Source organism: Polistes fuscatus, unplaced genomic scaffold, assembly GCF_010416935.1.
Source record: "Polistes fuscatus isolate 324 unplaced genomic scaffold, CU_Pfus_HIC Scaffold12, whole genome shotgun sequence".
NCBI lineage: Eukaryota > Metazoa > Arthropoda > Insecta > Hymenoptera > Vespidae > Polistes > Polistes fuscatus.
The window spans coordinates 1,293,983-1,309,307 of NW_025113020.1; the positions used below are offsets into that span (position 1 = coordinate 1,293,983).

The window sequence follows — 15,325 nt, forward strand, 5'->3', positions numbered from 1 at the left end:
GCAATGGTGCATTTGCCTATTTTTGATCGCTTTGGTTGGTTTTATAAGGTATGGTAATTTATTGATAAATTTAATTGCATTTTTAAATTAAAAAAATAATATTGCACTATGTAATCCCGTACAAATAAATTTGTTCAGAACTTGTTATAAATTTCCTTAAAACAAAAAAAAAAGAATAATCAATTAGGGCTAGTGTAGGTATTACTGGGTTGAAAATCTACGATTCCCTTAAAAAGCATATTTTTTATAGTTAATAAAAGATATCGATACTTATTTTATAACAAGCTGAAAGCTTAAACGTGTATTTAATGTGCGAGGAAGGATACAACTAATATGAATAAACACAAATTAAGGCTAATTATTTAGTAGTTATTTTATTACCACGGGAAACATAAATTTTCATATTTGCTGTAAAGCATTGTTTTTATTTTCAATTTGAAATAATTTTTTTCTATAAGATTGTTGTATTAAGAATATAAAGCTTGTAAATTTTAGAAAAACGGTTCCGTAGACTTTGATGGTAACTTGAATGTGGATACTGGTAAAAAAAACATCAGAATTTTAGGTTTATTAAGAAAATGGAATCACAAAAATACCACAAAATACTACAATTATAGTTGCAACAGAATCGAGGGTAGTACTGGTGAATTTTGGCCTCCTAATCAAGCCCAAGATGATATTAAGTTGTTTATCCCAGACTTATGTAGGTAAGAAAGTTGTCATTTATTTCAAATTATAACGTCTTCTTCAAAAAAAGGTAATATGTTTAAGAAATATAAAAAATAAACCTTAACACTAAACGTACCGATGCCTCCTTATAAAGCAGATCAAATGATCCATATCAAAAATTCATATATTTTATGCTATATGTATAGCAAAAAATAATACCACTTGTGAAATAAGAATTTTTACTTAAAAAATAGCACTATAACTTGTAAAACATTCTGCCCGAAAGTTTAAAAAGAGTCGTCTAATCCGTCGTGGTAGGTTAAGTGTTAACAATTTTAATAACATACAATTAATTTTTCTATATTTACTGAAATTATATATTTCTAAATCATTTCTACCTGAATTACTATTACATCGGAATTTGAATAACACAAAAACATTAGCGGTCAAAAATATTGAAGTAGGTGTAGATGATTAAATAATTTTAAAAAAAATAAAAGAAGCCGTAAAATTAGCTTCATATATTCGTTAATATAAACTGTATAATTCGTTAATTAAAAGAACAAATTTTTTATTATTGGTAATTTCATACTTCAACTACGCGCCTCTCGTAAACTCATACATTATCAAGATAAAGTATGTAATTCTGCCTTATTTCTACCTTTAATTGGTTGGCCTGATAATTTCATGTAATGACGAGTTTTTTTTATAAATTAATGGATTTCAACCTTTTTAACAGTAACATATATAAATATAGGAGAATAGAAAACAATAGAGAAAATATTTTTTATAAAGAAAGAGATCCTCCCCAACAATAATGAATTATTATTGTTTTCGTATCTCTCTTAAATACTTCGTTCTCATTTTATAGACCATTAACATTCGAATTCATAAAAGAGAAATTTATTATGGGTATTCATACCAGTCAATATAGTCTGGGGGAAGAAACTTTGGGAAACAATATGGAAAGACGTCGGGCACACGAGCAAGAAAAGTATTTTAAGAAGACCATCGAATTTAAGAAAGATAAAGATTTTCGTACATTAAATAATTGCTATTGCAATGGCGAATGCAGTCCGAGTGGTTTAATAAATATAACATCCTGTCGCTACGGAGCACCAGTTTTTGTTAGTCTTCCTCATTTTTATAAAGCTGATCCTATTCTTGGTAATCAGGTTATAGGAATGAATCCCAACGAAGATGATCATAGCTTCTACATTAATATAGAACCTGTGAGTATTTTTAAACGATTAGACGAGTAATCTTCATTAAATAATCGTTAATAACTAATACGCGTAACTAATACATATGATCAAATATTTGGTGCTACAATTAAATTGGGGGTCTGATATTAAATTCTTTGCATTAAAGTAGTCATCTTTTTTTCGTCAAGAGATTTACAAGTTGCCTGAAAGATTGATCAAAGTAATCGAAAATAAGATTATTTCGAACAATATAACAGATGTACTTTACAAATAAATACTAAATTTGTTTAAAAAGTATCGAATTAATTGCTATTTCTATTAAAATACATGTTAATATTATTCTTTAGTACGGAAGTTTTCAAATTTTCCAAATTTTGTATAAAATTAATAAAAATACAAAAATATATGTATCATCAAGCATTTATTGATTAAAAAATGAATACATTTCAAATGGTGTGTTTATAATCAAAAAATAAAATATTTAAAATTGATAATATTTTAATATATTCTTAAATTAAACTCGTTAAAATATTAAAATGTATTTCTTCTCAACATTTGCTTAAATATTTTGTCAAAAAATTGTAGCATCAAAAATAACGTAATGTGGTATTAGTGATACATGTAGCATAGTTTGAGAAACGATGCTCTACTATCTTGACTGGTAGCAACTAAGTATTTTATAATTTTTGCAATAACCACTTAATTACAATGTTAAGAATTTAAATATAATATTTAAATATAATTTTTTTATTTGACAGTTAACAGGAATTCCATTGGAGATGGAAGCTCGATTACAAATCAACATGCTCATTGAATCGTCGAATAATGTATCGTAAGTACATTTGAAGTTATAGTGAAAGGTTTACTCAACCTTTTTTCTTCGTGGACCGCATACGTTTGTTTTCTATATCAAGCTAGCCGCACATTGACATGTGTTGAAAAGCAATGACAGAAAAAAAGGTCACCGAGTTGGAAAAAGATAGGTGTATTAAAATAATAATAATATCTATTGTTTCGTTTCTCACGAAAGATCGATCCCGTATGGCATTCAAACAGCCGTCTCTCAGTTAATTTTATATATATATATATATATATATATATATTATTTTATTTATTTATTTTAATAAAAGAAAAAGATAAATTCACGACTTGTTTGGCAGATCGTACCTGGAAGTTTTTCGAACTATGTTAGCTTAAGAGTCCATAGAAAGTAGGCAAAACATATTTTATCAAAGTTAAAATTTCGTCCAGTCAATCTCTCATACCTACCATACATTAGAGGGAGACTAACTAAGCTCGGCAGCGATTTCTATGGCATCACTAAGGTAGGTAAGATACCAAATTAAGACCAACTTTAAAAGTATTTGTTTAAGGCTGATATTTGGATATTTTATTATTTACTATTATTATTCTTCAAAAAAAAAATAATGGCAGACACTTTTAAAAAGAAATCAAATATCACATGTATTTTAAAAAATCTGAAATTTTAATATGTTATTTATTATAGTATTCTGTGTTAGCATAACAGCTGCTAATCTCGGGCAAGTACAACTAGTTGTTATGATCCCCGGGGTGAGTGAGTTCTAGTCACCACGGCACAGCGCGTCCTCAGGTTGCGGATAGAGGAATAGCATCTTTTTCTCGGATAGAGATAGAGGTTAGCTGCGAATAAAGTGAATAAGAAGTCGTGGATAGCCGATTGGAAAAGGCACTCCTGGTTGGGAGTTGGGCGTAGGTCTGATAAGCTCAAACCGTAAAATGACTTTATTTGATAACAACCAATCCTCGCCGTGGATTCTGCTAGGGTAAAATTTTCCGGAGATAAACTAGTCCCCCATTCGGATCTCCGGGTGGGGTTTACCCTGGGAAACTCATGTCGGATAAAGTCCAAAAACGGGAGAGATCTCAAAGTGGATACGTGAAACGTACGAAGTCTGTACGAATCCGGAGCGTTGCAATCGATGATCGGGGAGATCGAAAAGTACGAGGCAGAAGTCGTCGCGCTGCAGGAATCTATTAGGTGGGCAAGAAAATAATTTCGGTTTGCACCAGTAGTTAGCGTTATGTTTGTTTCGTTATTTTTCTTTCAACGTTAAAATATTTTTTCTTTTAAGATTTGGTAGTCGATACCTTTAGGTCGCTATAGAAACCAATTTCGTGTAATATTGTTTACAACTGTCTGTTTACTGTCAGTTTTAACATGGAGTGTTAAAATAAGTATTTTCGACACATTTTACTTTTTTATTTTCATAAAGGCAAGAAAGTGGCTGAGGCTCTCAAAGTGATATGTGAAGTTTATGGTGTTGATTGTTTAACAGAACGCACTTGTCAGAATTGGTTTAAGAAATTTCGTTCTGGAGATTTCTCACTGAAAGATGACCAACGTTCTGGTCGACCTTCTGAAGTTGATGATGACAAAATGAAAGCGATAATTGAATCGAATCATCACATAACTGTGCGAGAGATTGCAAAACAGTTAAATGTATCACACACGACAATTGAAAATCATATAAGACGTCTTTGACTTGTTAAGAAGATCGATATTTGGGTTCCGCACGAATTAAAAGAAATTCACCCAACACAACGAATCAATGTTTGTGGTACGCATTTTAAACGTAATGCGATCGACCTTTTTCTGAAACGAATTATCACTGGTGATGAAAAATGGATTGTCTACAATAAAGTTAATCGAAAAAGATCATGGTCCAAGTATAATGAACCAGCACAAACCATATCAAAAGCTGAGTTGCATCAAAAAAAGGTAATGCTGTCAATCTGGTGGGATTACAAGGGTGTTGTGTATTTTGAGCTGCTTCTAAACAACCGAACGATCAATTCAGATGTTTACTGCTAATAACTTATGAAATTGGAGGAAGTAATCAAAAGAGTAAAGGCCAAAATTAGCAAATTGCAAAGGAATCGTGTTCCACCACGACAATGCGAGGCCTTACACGTCTTTAGCGACACGTACGAAACTATTGGAGCTTGGTTGGGAAGTGATGTCGCATTTCTCATACAGCCTCGACCTTACACCATCGGATTATCATTTATTCCGAAATTTATAAAACTTCTTAAAGAGTTAAAATTTCGGTAATAACGATGACCTCAAATCGCACTTAGTTGAATTTAAGATAATGAATTGTAAATGTTAAGTATAGTTTACTTATAAAAAATATGTAAAGACTTGGAACAATAACGATCGAATTGCTGATGAAGTCCCAATGAAAGGGACGAAACGTTCAACAAGATCGAAATAACGTTCGAAAAGATTTTTTAACACGTCCAACTTTTCTACGACACTTACAATTACTTTAATAAGTTTAAGGAAATCTCCGTCAGGAAGATTTACGCTCAGAATTACGCTCACTTTATACGATGCACTCCATATCAACTTTAAAAAATACACTAAAAATATTTGACAAAAAACCGTTATTGAAATGTACTGCAAAAAAAGAGACGATTTGTTCGAGTGATTACAATAATACTGAATCATTGAGAATAGAGAAATAAAAAAGATCTTTTTATTCTCTACATAGTATAGTACTCATATACATACGTATGCACGGGCTGTAGATAAGGTTTCGTTGTCTGCCGGGATGCTGTAGCCAAAAAATAAATATAAATGTAGTATAAAATGTAGGCTCTTAATACTGTAATAAATAACATATTAAAATTTCAGATTTGTTAAAATACATTTGAAATTCGATTTTGTTCAGAAGTGTCTGCCATAACCTCAAAATCATCATAATTTTCTGTCATTATTTTTTTTAAATAATAATAATAGTAAGTAATAAAATATTCAAATATCAGCTTTGAACAAATACTTTTAAAGTTGGTTTAAATTTTGTACCTGTGCTACCTGAGTGACGCCATAGGAATTGCCGCTTATTTAGTCTCCTTCTAATATATGGTATGTATGGGGGATTAACTGGACAAAATTTGGATTTTGATAAAATATGTTTTGCCTAGTTACCATGGGCTGTTCAGCTATGCGGCCACGGGCTGCAGGTTGAGTATGATTGTTTTAGCTAAACAGCAATATCGATTAATTCGCCTAAAAGAAAAATAATCTTCATTTCTTGTAAAACAATTTGATATTTCTTTTCATCTTTTTTCAGACTTGCCAAAAATGTCTCAGATATATACTTTCCTATATTCTGGTTCTCTATGAAAATTTATGCTCCGAAAGAAATCACTTATTTTGTGAAATATTTGCTTTCTTTGTCTAAAAATCCGATGGATTATGGTATCATCATGCTATTAGTGATAATATTACCACTTTTCACTGTTATTCTACTTCATTACCATTTTTCCCGCACACCGAGAATAAATTCCGTGAGTTATCAAATTTTTACTTAACGTAAAATATTGACATCTTTTAAAAATTTTAATTTTATTTAGGGTACAGGTATAAGCGAAGATTTTTCATTGGATTTAATAACTAATGCTGATATTTTAGAATAGTTTTGATGAGAAAGACGTAAAATCCGTCTACTTGGACAAATTTGATTCCAGTTGAAATTATTATCTAACAATAAGAAGTGACCGTAGATAGTTTTTACCTGTAATAAATTTTTAACAACCATGCACCTCTATCTTATAATAAGCTTTACTTGTGTCAGTTCGAATTGATACTTACGACATATTATCTTCGAATTTTTTATTTAGTCTCATCGTCAAGGAAAGTTATCTAATCGAATAATATCTAATCGTAATAAGCAAGAAACTTCTTTAATTAACTTATTATCATTTTATTATAGTTAATAAAAATATATAAATATAAAAGTATGAAATATGTACACATATTACAAATGTATACATATTCTAATATATTTGTAAATTTTTATCAGAAAAGATGTAAACAGTAGACGATCAAAAAAATTCTAAATTAGAAACAAAATATTTTTAATTTTGAATATTTAAAAAGAAGATAGATAAATAGCAAGTTTTTTTCTTATTACCTTAAAAAAATCATGTAAAAATATTATACATGATATATTTTTCTAACATTTGTTTTTTTCTACACAGATTGTACACTAGCACTTGATAGTTTATTATAAATGCCAAGCCGTAAGTTGAGAATTGCTGGGCAGATATATTTTAATGAATTAAAATCGCAAAATTGTAGAACTCAAAATTAAAAGTTTTGATAATTTTTTTATTTTTCATAGCTTCGTTAATAATCAAGAAGAAAAAAACAAAACAATTAAATGGGCAACGTATGACCTAGCTATACTTCCGTATTAAAAGTTGTCTTAACTTTTAATTTTACGAGCCGACTATTTATTAAATTTAAAATTAGAAATTTAAAAAGTAGGATAAGAAATTGTCATATATAAAATTTTTGTTTAATTTCATCGATTAATTAATTACGAATAGATATTTACGTTGTCAAATGTTTTAAATTGTAAATCTTGTATGAGCAATATACCTCAGAACAATTACAATATTATTATTTTAATAATGACAGATTTAGAGATTTTTTGTAATCTCTAAAGAATTACAAAACTTTTATTTTCATAAAGAATAATAACTAATTATCATTAAAGGCTGCGTTATTTATAAATTTGTTGAATTAATGTTTCCTTTTTGGTCTCGTCTCTTATATATATTTTTTTTCTATGTCGCTTTTATAAAAATCTCTAATCATCGATAAATGGATCTTCAGACAATAAATTAATTGCTTATTAGTAATGTGGTGTTTTTTCTTTATTTAATTAATAATAAAACCAATATTAGGAGATTGAAAATAAACGTAGTTTTATTTACCAGCTAGCTTTCTTAGCTCTGCATTAAATGTTATGTAGCAAATTCGGATTAGGTACCTTAACACTATGCCGTCCGGTGGCATCATGTTGGGGTCATGTTCCGTCAATTGTTGGATAAAATTGAGGAATTTGTTTTGAATATTTTCTGACCGTGAAACTGTATAAATAGCTATAATATATAATTTTTTACAACATATTAAAGAAATTTTTTTCATGCGGTTGAGAGACCGCAGATTAATTAAATTTAACGATTTATGATCTTCCAAAGACTTCGAAAAACTGCCCGCGACAAGAGAAATAACACTAGTTAACAAAATTTAACTTTCTATCTGTTGACGAGAATTTTATGGTTGATAATGTTCATTTATGACCTGTTTTTGTCAAATCTAACCTCAAAAATTTGTGTGCAGCACGAGTTATTTTGTTTTTGATTTTTATCATTTATGCGTAATTATTAGACGATAACGTGCGTATTTTAATGTGTTAAGATTAATATCTGAAGTTTTTTAGACATGAGTAGTTCAAGCAGATATTGTTTCATAATAATTAGTTAATGACATCCTTCATAGCCATTTGGACATGTTTCCGCAAAATTTAGGAGATATGAGTGAAGAGCAGGGAGAGCGTATGCATCAGGATTTACGCGTCATAAAAGAACGTTATCAGGGTTTCTGGGATACGAATATAATGTCTGACTATTGCTGGTCTCTGATACGCTATTTTCCTAAATCTACACATAAGAGAAGAGTTTTAAAGCGAAGTCTTTTAAAAACTCAATGATTAATTTAATTTATTAATACATTTTTTCTTAGTAAATACATGCTTTCTTTGTTTTAAACGTACATAGCTAAAATTAAAAAATTAGAGCTGATAAAAAAATTCGACTTATATATTCGAAATCTGTATAACATATGTAGTCAGCAACAGCTTACATTTTTCCGGCAACAGATGTACTGTAAACTAGTGAAATCTAACAACAAGTCGGTTCTACTGGCGCTAAACAAAAGAATTCCAATTTGACATGCGGACGGTATAGCGTTAATATTTTTAGATAAAAATCCATCCGAACCGGAAACATTTGCAATCGCCCAGTAATGCAGATCTCCGTGTTCGCTGTAAATATCATTACAAGGATTACACTAGATGGAATTAAATAATGTTCTGCAAAATTAATACGATTACATAGTAATAAAATAATGAGTCAGTATTACACGGTTGATATTAAAACATATTTTTAGAAAGTAGTAAATAGAAATTATTAATTATTAAAGCTGTGAGTAGGCAAAAAATGCAATAGTTTTATACTAAGAAATAAGTGCGATAGGGACGATCAAATAAATCAGTATACACAAATTTCTGTGATAAAAGAAAATTTGCATCGGCATAAAAACTTTCACGAAATTGAGAGAAAAGACGGTGTTGCGTAATTCTACGCAAGCGTTTGAGTGAGAATCATCTGGACGTTTCGAGACGTATCGACGCGTGCCGAGATATAGCGACAAAGAAACATCTTAGTTACGGTGCAACAAAGGAGCGCAGCGAGCTCCTTGCAGGGCGCTTTCGTTCTTCTAGCACGCGTTCTCCCACCATTTCTATTAGGCCAATCATATGTATCGACAGCTACGTTATCTAACTTTTCGGTAATTGGTCCGCGCGGTGCATCGTCTTTTTCTATAAATCCGCGTGTTTTCACACTTAAATGCTATTCTACCACGAGACCTGCGAGCGATCACATCCGAGAGAGCTACACTCCTGCGCTACTATCACATCAGTGGAACAGAGGAACAAAGGAAGAAGGCACGTGGTCAGAATTATATTCTGCCTTTGGAATACCATCATCATCGATAGCTGCCGATAGGCAAGCCAGCGACACATCATCATCAACTGTATTTCAACCAGGGTTTTTATGCCGAAAGGCTTTTCCCTGCAACGAGCCAAATAAATCGTACTTATTAGTACTGACTGGGCTCAAAAAATATATTTTAATTTATTTCCACCTACCCTCATTCCTCATAAATAAACGATTCCCAACATCCACCTATAAGTGCATTTTCGACGACAAGAAAACCACCGGAGTACCGATACAAGGCGTCGGTCGTTTAACAGACGGAACAAGCGAATACTTTATTTCAGAAAGAAATTACAGAATTAGATAGTGACTCGAAGATACACCAAAAAAAGAAGAAAAAACGCACATACGCTGCAAAGAAATTTTTTTTGCAAGCTCGAGAGCTCTTTTACCTTTGCACATTAAATCCAAATAAATGTTGACGACGCTATCCATAGACCTATCCGCACGTTGAAGTCGGAATGCACCTTCCTCGGTAGAAAGTCGTCTCGACGTTTTGACGAACCGTACCTGGACGGATCTTGTGACTCTGCCGCGTAGGTGGTACCCTGGGAAGGAATCTGGCACGTCGGAAAACGTTGACCAAAATCTAGAGTAGTCCGAAGGCTAGGAAACCGGCACGTCGAGGAAACTCAGGCGTAGCTGAAAGGCTATAGGGGTATAAGCATACTGAACTTGCCCCTGAGAGATAATTTAATGATACTTAGAGGATATGTAAGTACTAATGAAAAAAGGATAAAAAAAGAAAAACAGAAGAAAAAGTAGAAAAGGATAAAATGGAATATAGATTGATTTGCAAGCTCGGATTTGTTCGGAAAGAAAATTTTCTTGTCTTCCATTAATTCGATAATTTTTCATCATATTTCTGATTAACAAGAATATATAAATGATCGAGTTTTATAACAAAAGTTGAATGCGAAAATACTTGTTAAAACACTTATTAAATTATTTATTGATATATAACCGTACTGATTTTTGACTTTAGCCAAAAAATTATTATTGATTTTTAAGTGAGATATTTTTATTCTTAATAAAAAAAAATTCTATGGATATACGTTAAAGTAATAAAATAAAAGCTTAAAAAATATATGAATAAATACATAATTTTGGTAAAAAAGTTGTTTTAATTTTTTATTATTATGGCGTACCTTCTTAAAAATTTAAAAAGAATACATTATTATAAAGAAATGAATAAGGATAAAAAAAAAATAGTTTCATAATTTTACAAAAATTGCATCATGGTCACAAATTGAAATTCGTACAGAAACAATTTTTTTCAAAGATCTTATAAACCGATATAGCTCATAATTATTTTTCTAGAAGCTATTATTAGTCCTCAAGAAATATTAAAAATTTAGATCAATCGGTTTAGTTCCTATTGAGAAAAAAGTTTTTTTTATGTTTTTTGGATATTTGTCTTTTTCTCACAAAGTTACTGAGTTTGAGATCTGAAACTTTTAGAATCTTATTATTTTATTAGTACCTACATATCCTCTATGCATCATTAAATTATCTCTCGGCGGCCAATTCAATATGCTTATACCCCTATGGCCTCTGTCTCATTCTCAAGTTGACAATGGTGTTACGTCCAGTGACGTAATATAAAGTGTGATCAATTTTTTGTGCAGACTTGAAGCCGGCAGGAGAGTGATTAAAATTCTATTACAGTAAAGACGGACGATAAAAATTAAGGTATGGTTCTTACTTTTATCGTAGATTGCGGAGTAGGTTTCTATTCCAATTTCAAATAGAAACAAATAAATAATATCAGTAACGTGTTTATATACTTTAATTTCACTAAAATATATTCTCTAAGATTCGTTTATCTTCAAATTTAATTCTTCACGTAAACAGATAGTCTTAATAAAATGTTTATTGATTATAAAGAAAAAAAAATACGAACTTATTAACGAAAATTGAATACTAAAACGTATAAGAAGTAAGAAATATTGTAAGAATTTTAATAGGAAAAAACAGTTTTATTTGAAACCCAAGTACAAAACGCAGAAGCTCGCTTATTCTTCGCTCAACGGTGACTGCCTTCGTCGCTCGTGCATCGATTCGTTGCGTCCACGACGTTCCTTCTTTCGTTCGATTGATAAAGTTACTGAAAACTAATAAACGCATATCGCCCTACGATATACGCACTAGTGTCTTTGTCGGCAGCCTACGAGATAAGACGGCGACGCTTACCGTCTCCTACAACATTGTTACGTCCTGTGGCGTAGTATAATGTGAAGTTAGTTTTTGGTCAAGGTGTAAAGCCCTTACCAGAGAGTAACCTAAAGAATTACGAGTGGGTTTGCGAATGATAAAATTTGAATGTAACAAACGAGGAGAAGAAAAGATTGTTAAAGTGGGAATTGAATTAGAATTCTATTATAGAGAAAACGGATGATTAAGAAATAATCATGCTTTACAACTAGCTTGCCTATCAGCGGCTATCGTGTGATGAGATACATATGCAAATAGAAAAATAATTTCTGACCTCATGTATAACTGCCTTTGTCGTTTGTCGCTTGCAGTACTTCGATGATGTAATCGTTGCACAAGGGAGCAGTTCTCTTCGATGTAGTCACTCGCAGGTCTCGTGGTAGAATAGAACGAGGTGCGAGAAAATGCGAGCTTTATAGGAAAAGGCGATTCAACGCGAGGACCAATTACCGAAAAAACGGATAACGTAGCTGTCGATACATATGATTGTCCTAATAGCTGTGACGGGAGAGCGCGTGCTAGAAGAAAGTAAAAGCCTTTACAAAGATTTTAGCGCAACTTGATTTCACCGCTAAAAACCTGCGATGCATCCCTATCGCGGGTGTCATCGCGCTTCGGTAGGTCCCGACATGAATCGGCACGTCCTGACGCTTGTCTTGCTCAATCGTTTGCATAGAATACGCAACAGATTTTCCAAAAAATATAATGTAGACTTATTATAAACTGAGTCGCATCTATGCAAAGGAGAACTGATTGTTAGTCTTATAGTTAATATTTTTTGTGAACGATAATAAAGACGAGATCCCCAGGATGTTTAATAAAGGTTATGCGAACCTTTTGTTTGTAAACGATACGGCGCGAGTTTGGAAAATGTTCGTCATCCGGTCACTTAAATTAAATAATAAACCTCTATTGGGTTACTTGATCATAGCCTTCGACGAGGAAAATATCGAGCTTAGCAGGTAATAAGGAAGAGAACTGACAAGGACGTAACAATATAATTTCACTTACTTACTTATTATTTCAACTTACAACCAATCATTATAATATTTCAATAAATACCTAAAAATACTTCCTAATATACGGAAAACTTGATATTCTCTCTGAACTTTCCCAATTTTTTTTCTTCGTCGCTTGTTCACTTGAAATTGTTCTCCGATCATATAAACTAACTCTCTGTAGCATTATTTTTTTTTTTCCAGAATGCACACTAGGGCAAAGCAATATGAACACACATACAATAGTCTTAAACATAATCGCACCAAAATATAAATCTCACTATTTCTGCTTTGCTTAGCGACGGCCTGTTCCCAAATCTACATAAATCAACGTTTTTTCAAAAAACCAGTCAGACGGCTAGCATTAACCTAACTAATACATACATTTAAGACTCGGATCCTATATATATTTTTTTCGTTCTTTTTAATTATATAATTATTCAATACATATACATATATAAAAAGAAAAAAAAATATTAAATTGTACTTGTTTTAAATATAAAAATATATTCAGATATACAGAGCAAATTAGAAGTTTATTTTGTTTTCTAAAAGGATTAACAAATTACGAATAAATTCTCTAAAACTGTATTTGAATTTTTCTTATATTTTTAGGACAATATATATATAAATACCTATGCAATAGGTATAAATTTGACTCGAAGTTGCTTAGACGAGGTCAAAGTGATATCTGCCGAAAACGTAGCCTCATCTAGCTCATCAACTGTTTCTAACTCAAAATTGTACAATAAAAAGCAACGAAGAGTTTAAGCTCAAGCATTGCCAACTTTTGACCTGCAGCATGAAAAATACAAGAATGAAAACAAAAAATTTTATAGTTTCTGTGCTGATTTAAACATGAGACATATACCAATACAGTTTCTCGGTCCCGCACTAAATGGTATGTAGGAGTAGGGATGTCGTCCTTTAATATTTTCCGGTAAAAATCTGTCCGGATCAAAAACGTTTGGATTTGGCCAATATTTTTCATTTCTGTGTACGCTGTAAATGCTCACTCCCACCATCACACCAGATGGAATTAAATAATGTTCTACAAAATAAATGCAATTACATAGAAAATAAAATAAGGAATCAATAATATAACTGTGATATTAAAGTATACATATATATGCAAATATTTCATACTCAGCTGCAATCATAAGAAATTTGCCGAGAAATTATATGAACGCTTGGATACAAACGAAGGGATTCTTTTAAACATCTTTCTAAATACGAAAGTTTTGGAAGAGACGATATCGTCAAATTATTATTTTCTTGCATAATCGATTTAACCTCCTCCCTTATATTTTCCTAGAAATAAATACGTCACTGATGATTTATTGTATAAGCTATGAACATCGCTAAAAAATAATTATGGAATTCTGATAATTTTTGTTCCAATTTAAGCAATAAAAATAACTATTTATTGAGAGTAAATATTATAAAAACTAATAATACTAGCAAGACACTAAAATTAGTGAAACGATTCAATGAATAATTCTTCATTAATGTGTAAAAAGTAAAAAAAACTTTTTTTTTATTGTTTTAACTGATAATTTTAGCTAGTCATATTACCTGGACATCTTTGTGCTTAGCAAAAAGACTCAAAGCAAAGCACAGTGCACTTGCGGTAGTATCATGACCCTAAAAATATTGCTCTTCAGAATAGTTTTTATCTTTTTCTTCTAAGTAAGAATATTTTTGAGAACCTACTTCAAACATGAAAGTATCAACTTCTTCACGAATTCCTTCCTCATCTATTTGATTATCATTCCAAGATGCGGCTATAAGCAGATCTAATAAAGAAAGTCTATTTTTATACCGCATATCTGTAAAAAAAATTATATTGACCCTGTTTCTTCAATTAACTTTTTTCTTATTTAAAAAATTCGAATACACTCATCGTCCTTCTCCGAATCTTTATTAGAAACGTCTCTCTTCAATATTCTCATAGATTTGCAAATATTTCCCATTAGTTTGTTTGTGAAAACGTTTCCTTTCCGCAATTATCTGGAATACATGTAACACTTGCCTAATCTAGATATTTTCGAAAATCGCAGATATAAACATCATTATGAAAGACGTACATTTCTCGAAAAACTGTGCAACGTTTTCAACGCATCTTTTTGTATTCTACCAAGTTGTGTAAATGCAAATATAGCATCGAAAAAGTACCAAGGTCTCGTAAATCTAATAAACAATGAATCACATTCCTTATTCGATTGATTTTCTCTCAAAACAAATATTAATAAATTACCTATATGTAGCAGTTCTGCCATAACATGAACAAGCATGACGATATTCAGATTCCAGCTCGCTCTTTTCTGCCAATTGGGTACCCAAAGCTGTTTCTAAAGAAGATTCGGAAATAAAAAATTAATTGCTTATATTAATAATTACATATAGTGAAAATATTTTTTTTTACTAACGACATTGCGTTAAGAGTATATTTGCTGATAAATGTTCGTAAATCTTTGACAATAGGATTTCCATCTGCCTCCTTTTTAAGAGATTCGACGAGATTTGTGATTCCTCATTTAAATTAGTAAAGTAATGTTTAGGATATTGAAGTGAAATGCAGGAGTTAAAATCTTCCGTCGTAGTGCCATTTTTTACCTGTCA

General features: G+C 31.2%; 1 long non-coding RNA gene across 1 annotated transcript; it reads right to left on the bottom strand.

Annotated features, from left to right (window-relative positions):
• Window positions 1-14,648: 14,648 nt before the first annotated feature.
• Window positions 14,649-14,980, bottom strand: LOC122526738. Its single transcript, XR_006306188.1, has 3 exons — window positions 14,961-14,980; window positions 14,791-14,893; window positions 14,649-14,713 (listed from the first exon to the last, which is right to left on the bottom strand). It is a non-coding gene; the product is annotated as an uncharacterized LOC122526738 (long non-coding RNA).
• Between the last annotated feature and the right edge of the window lie 345 nt (window positions 14,981-15,325).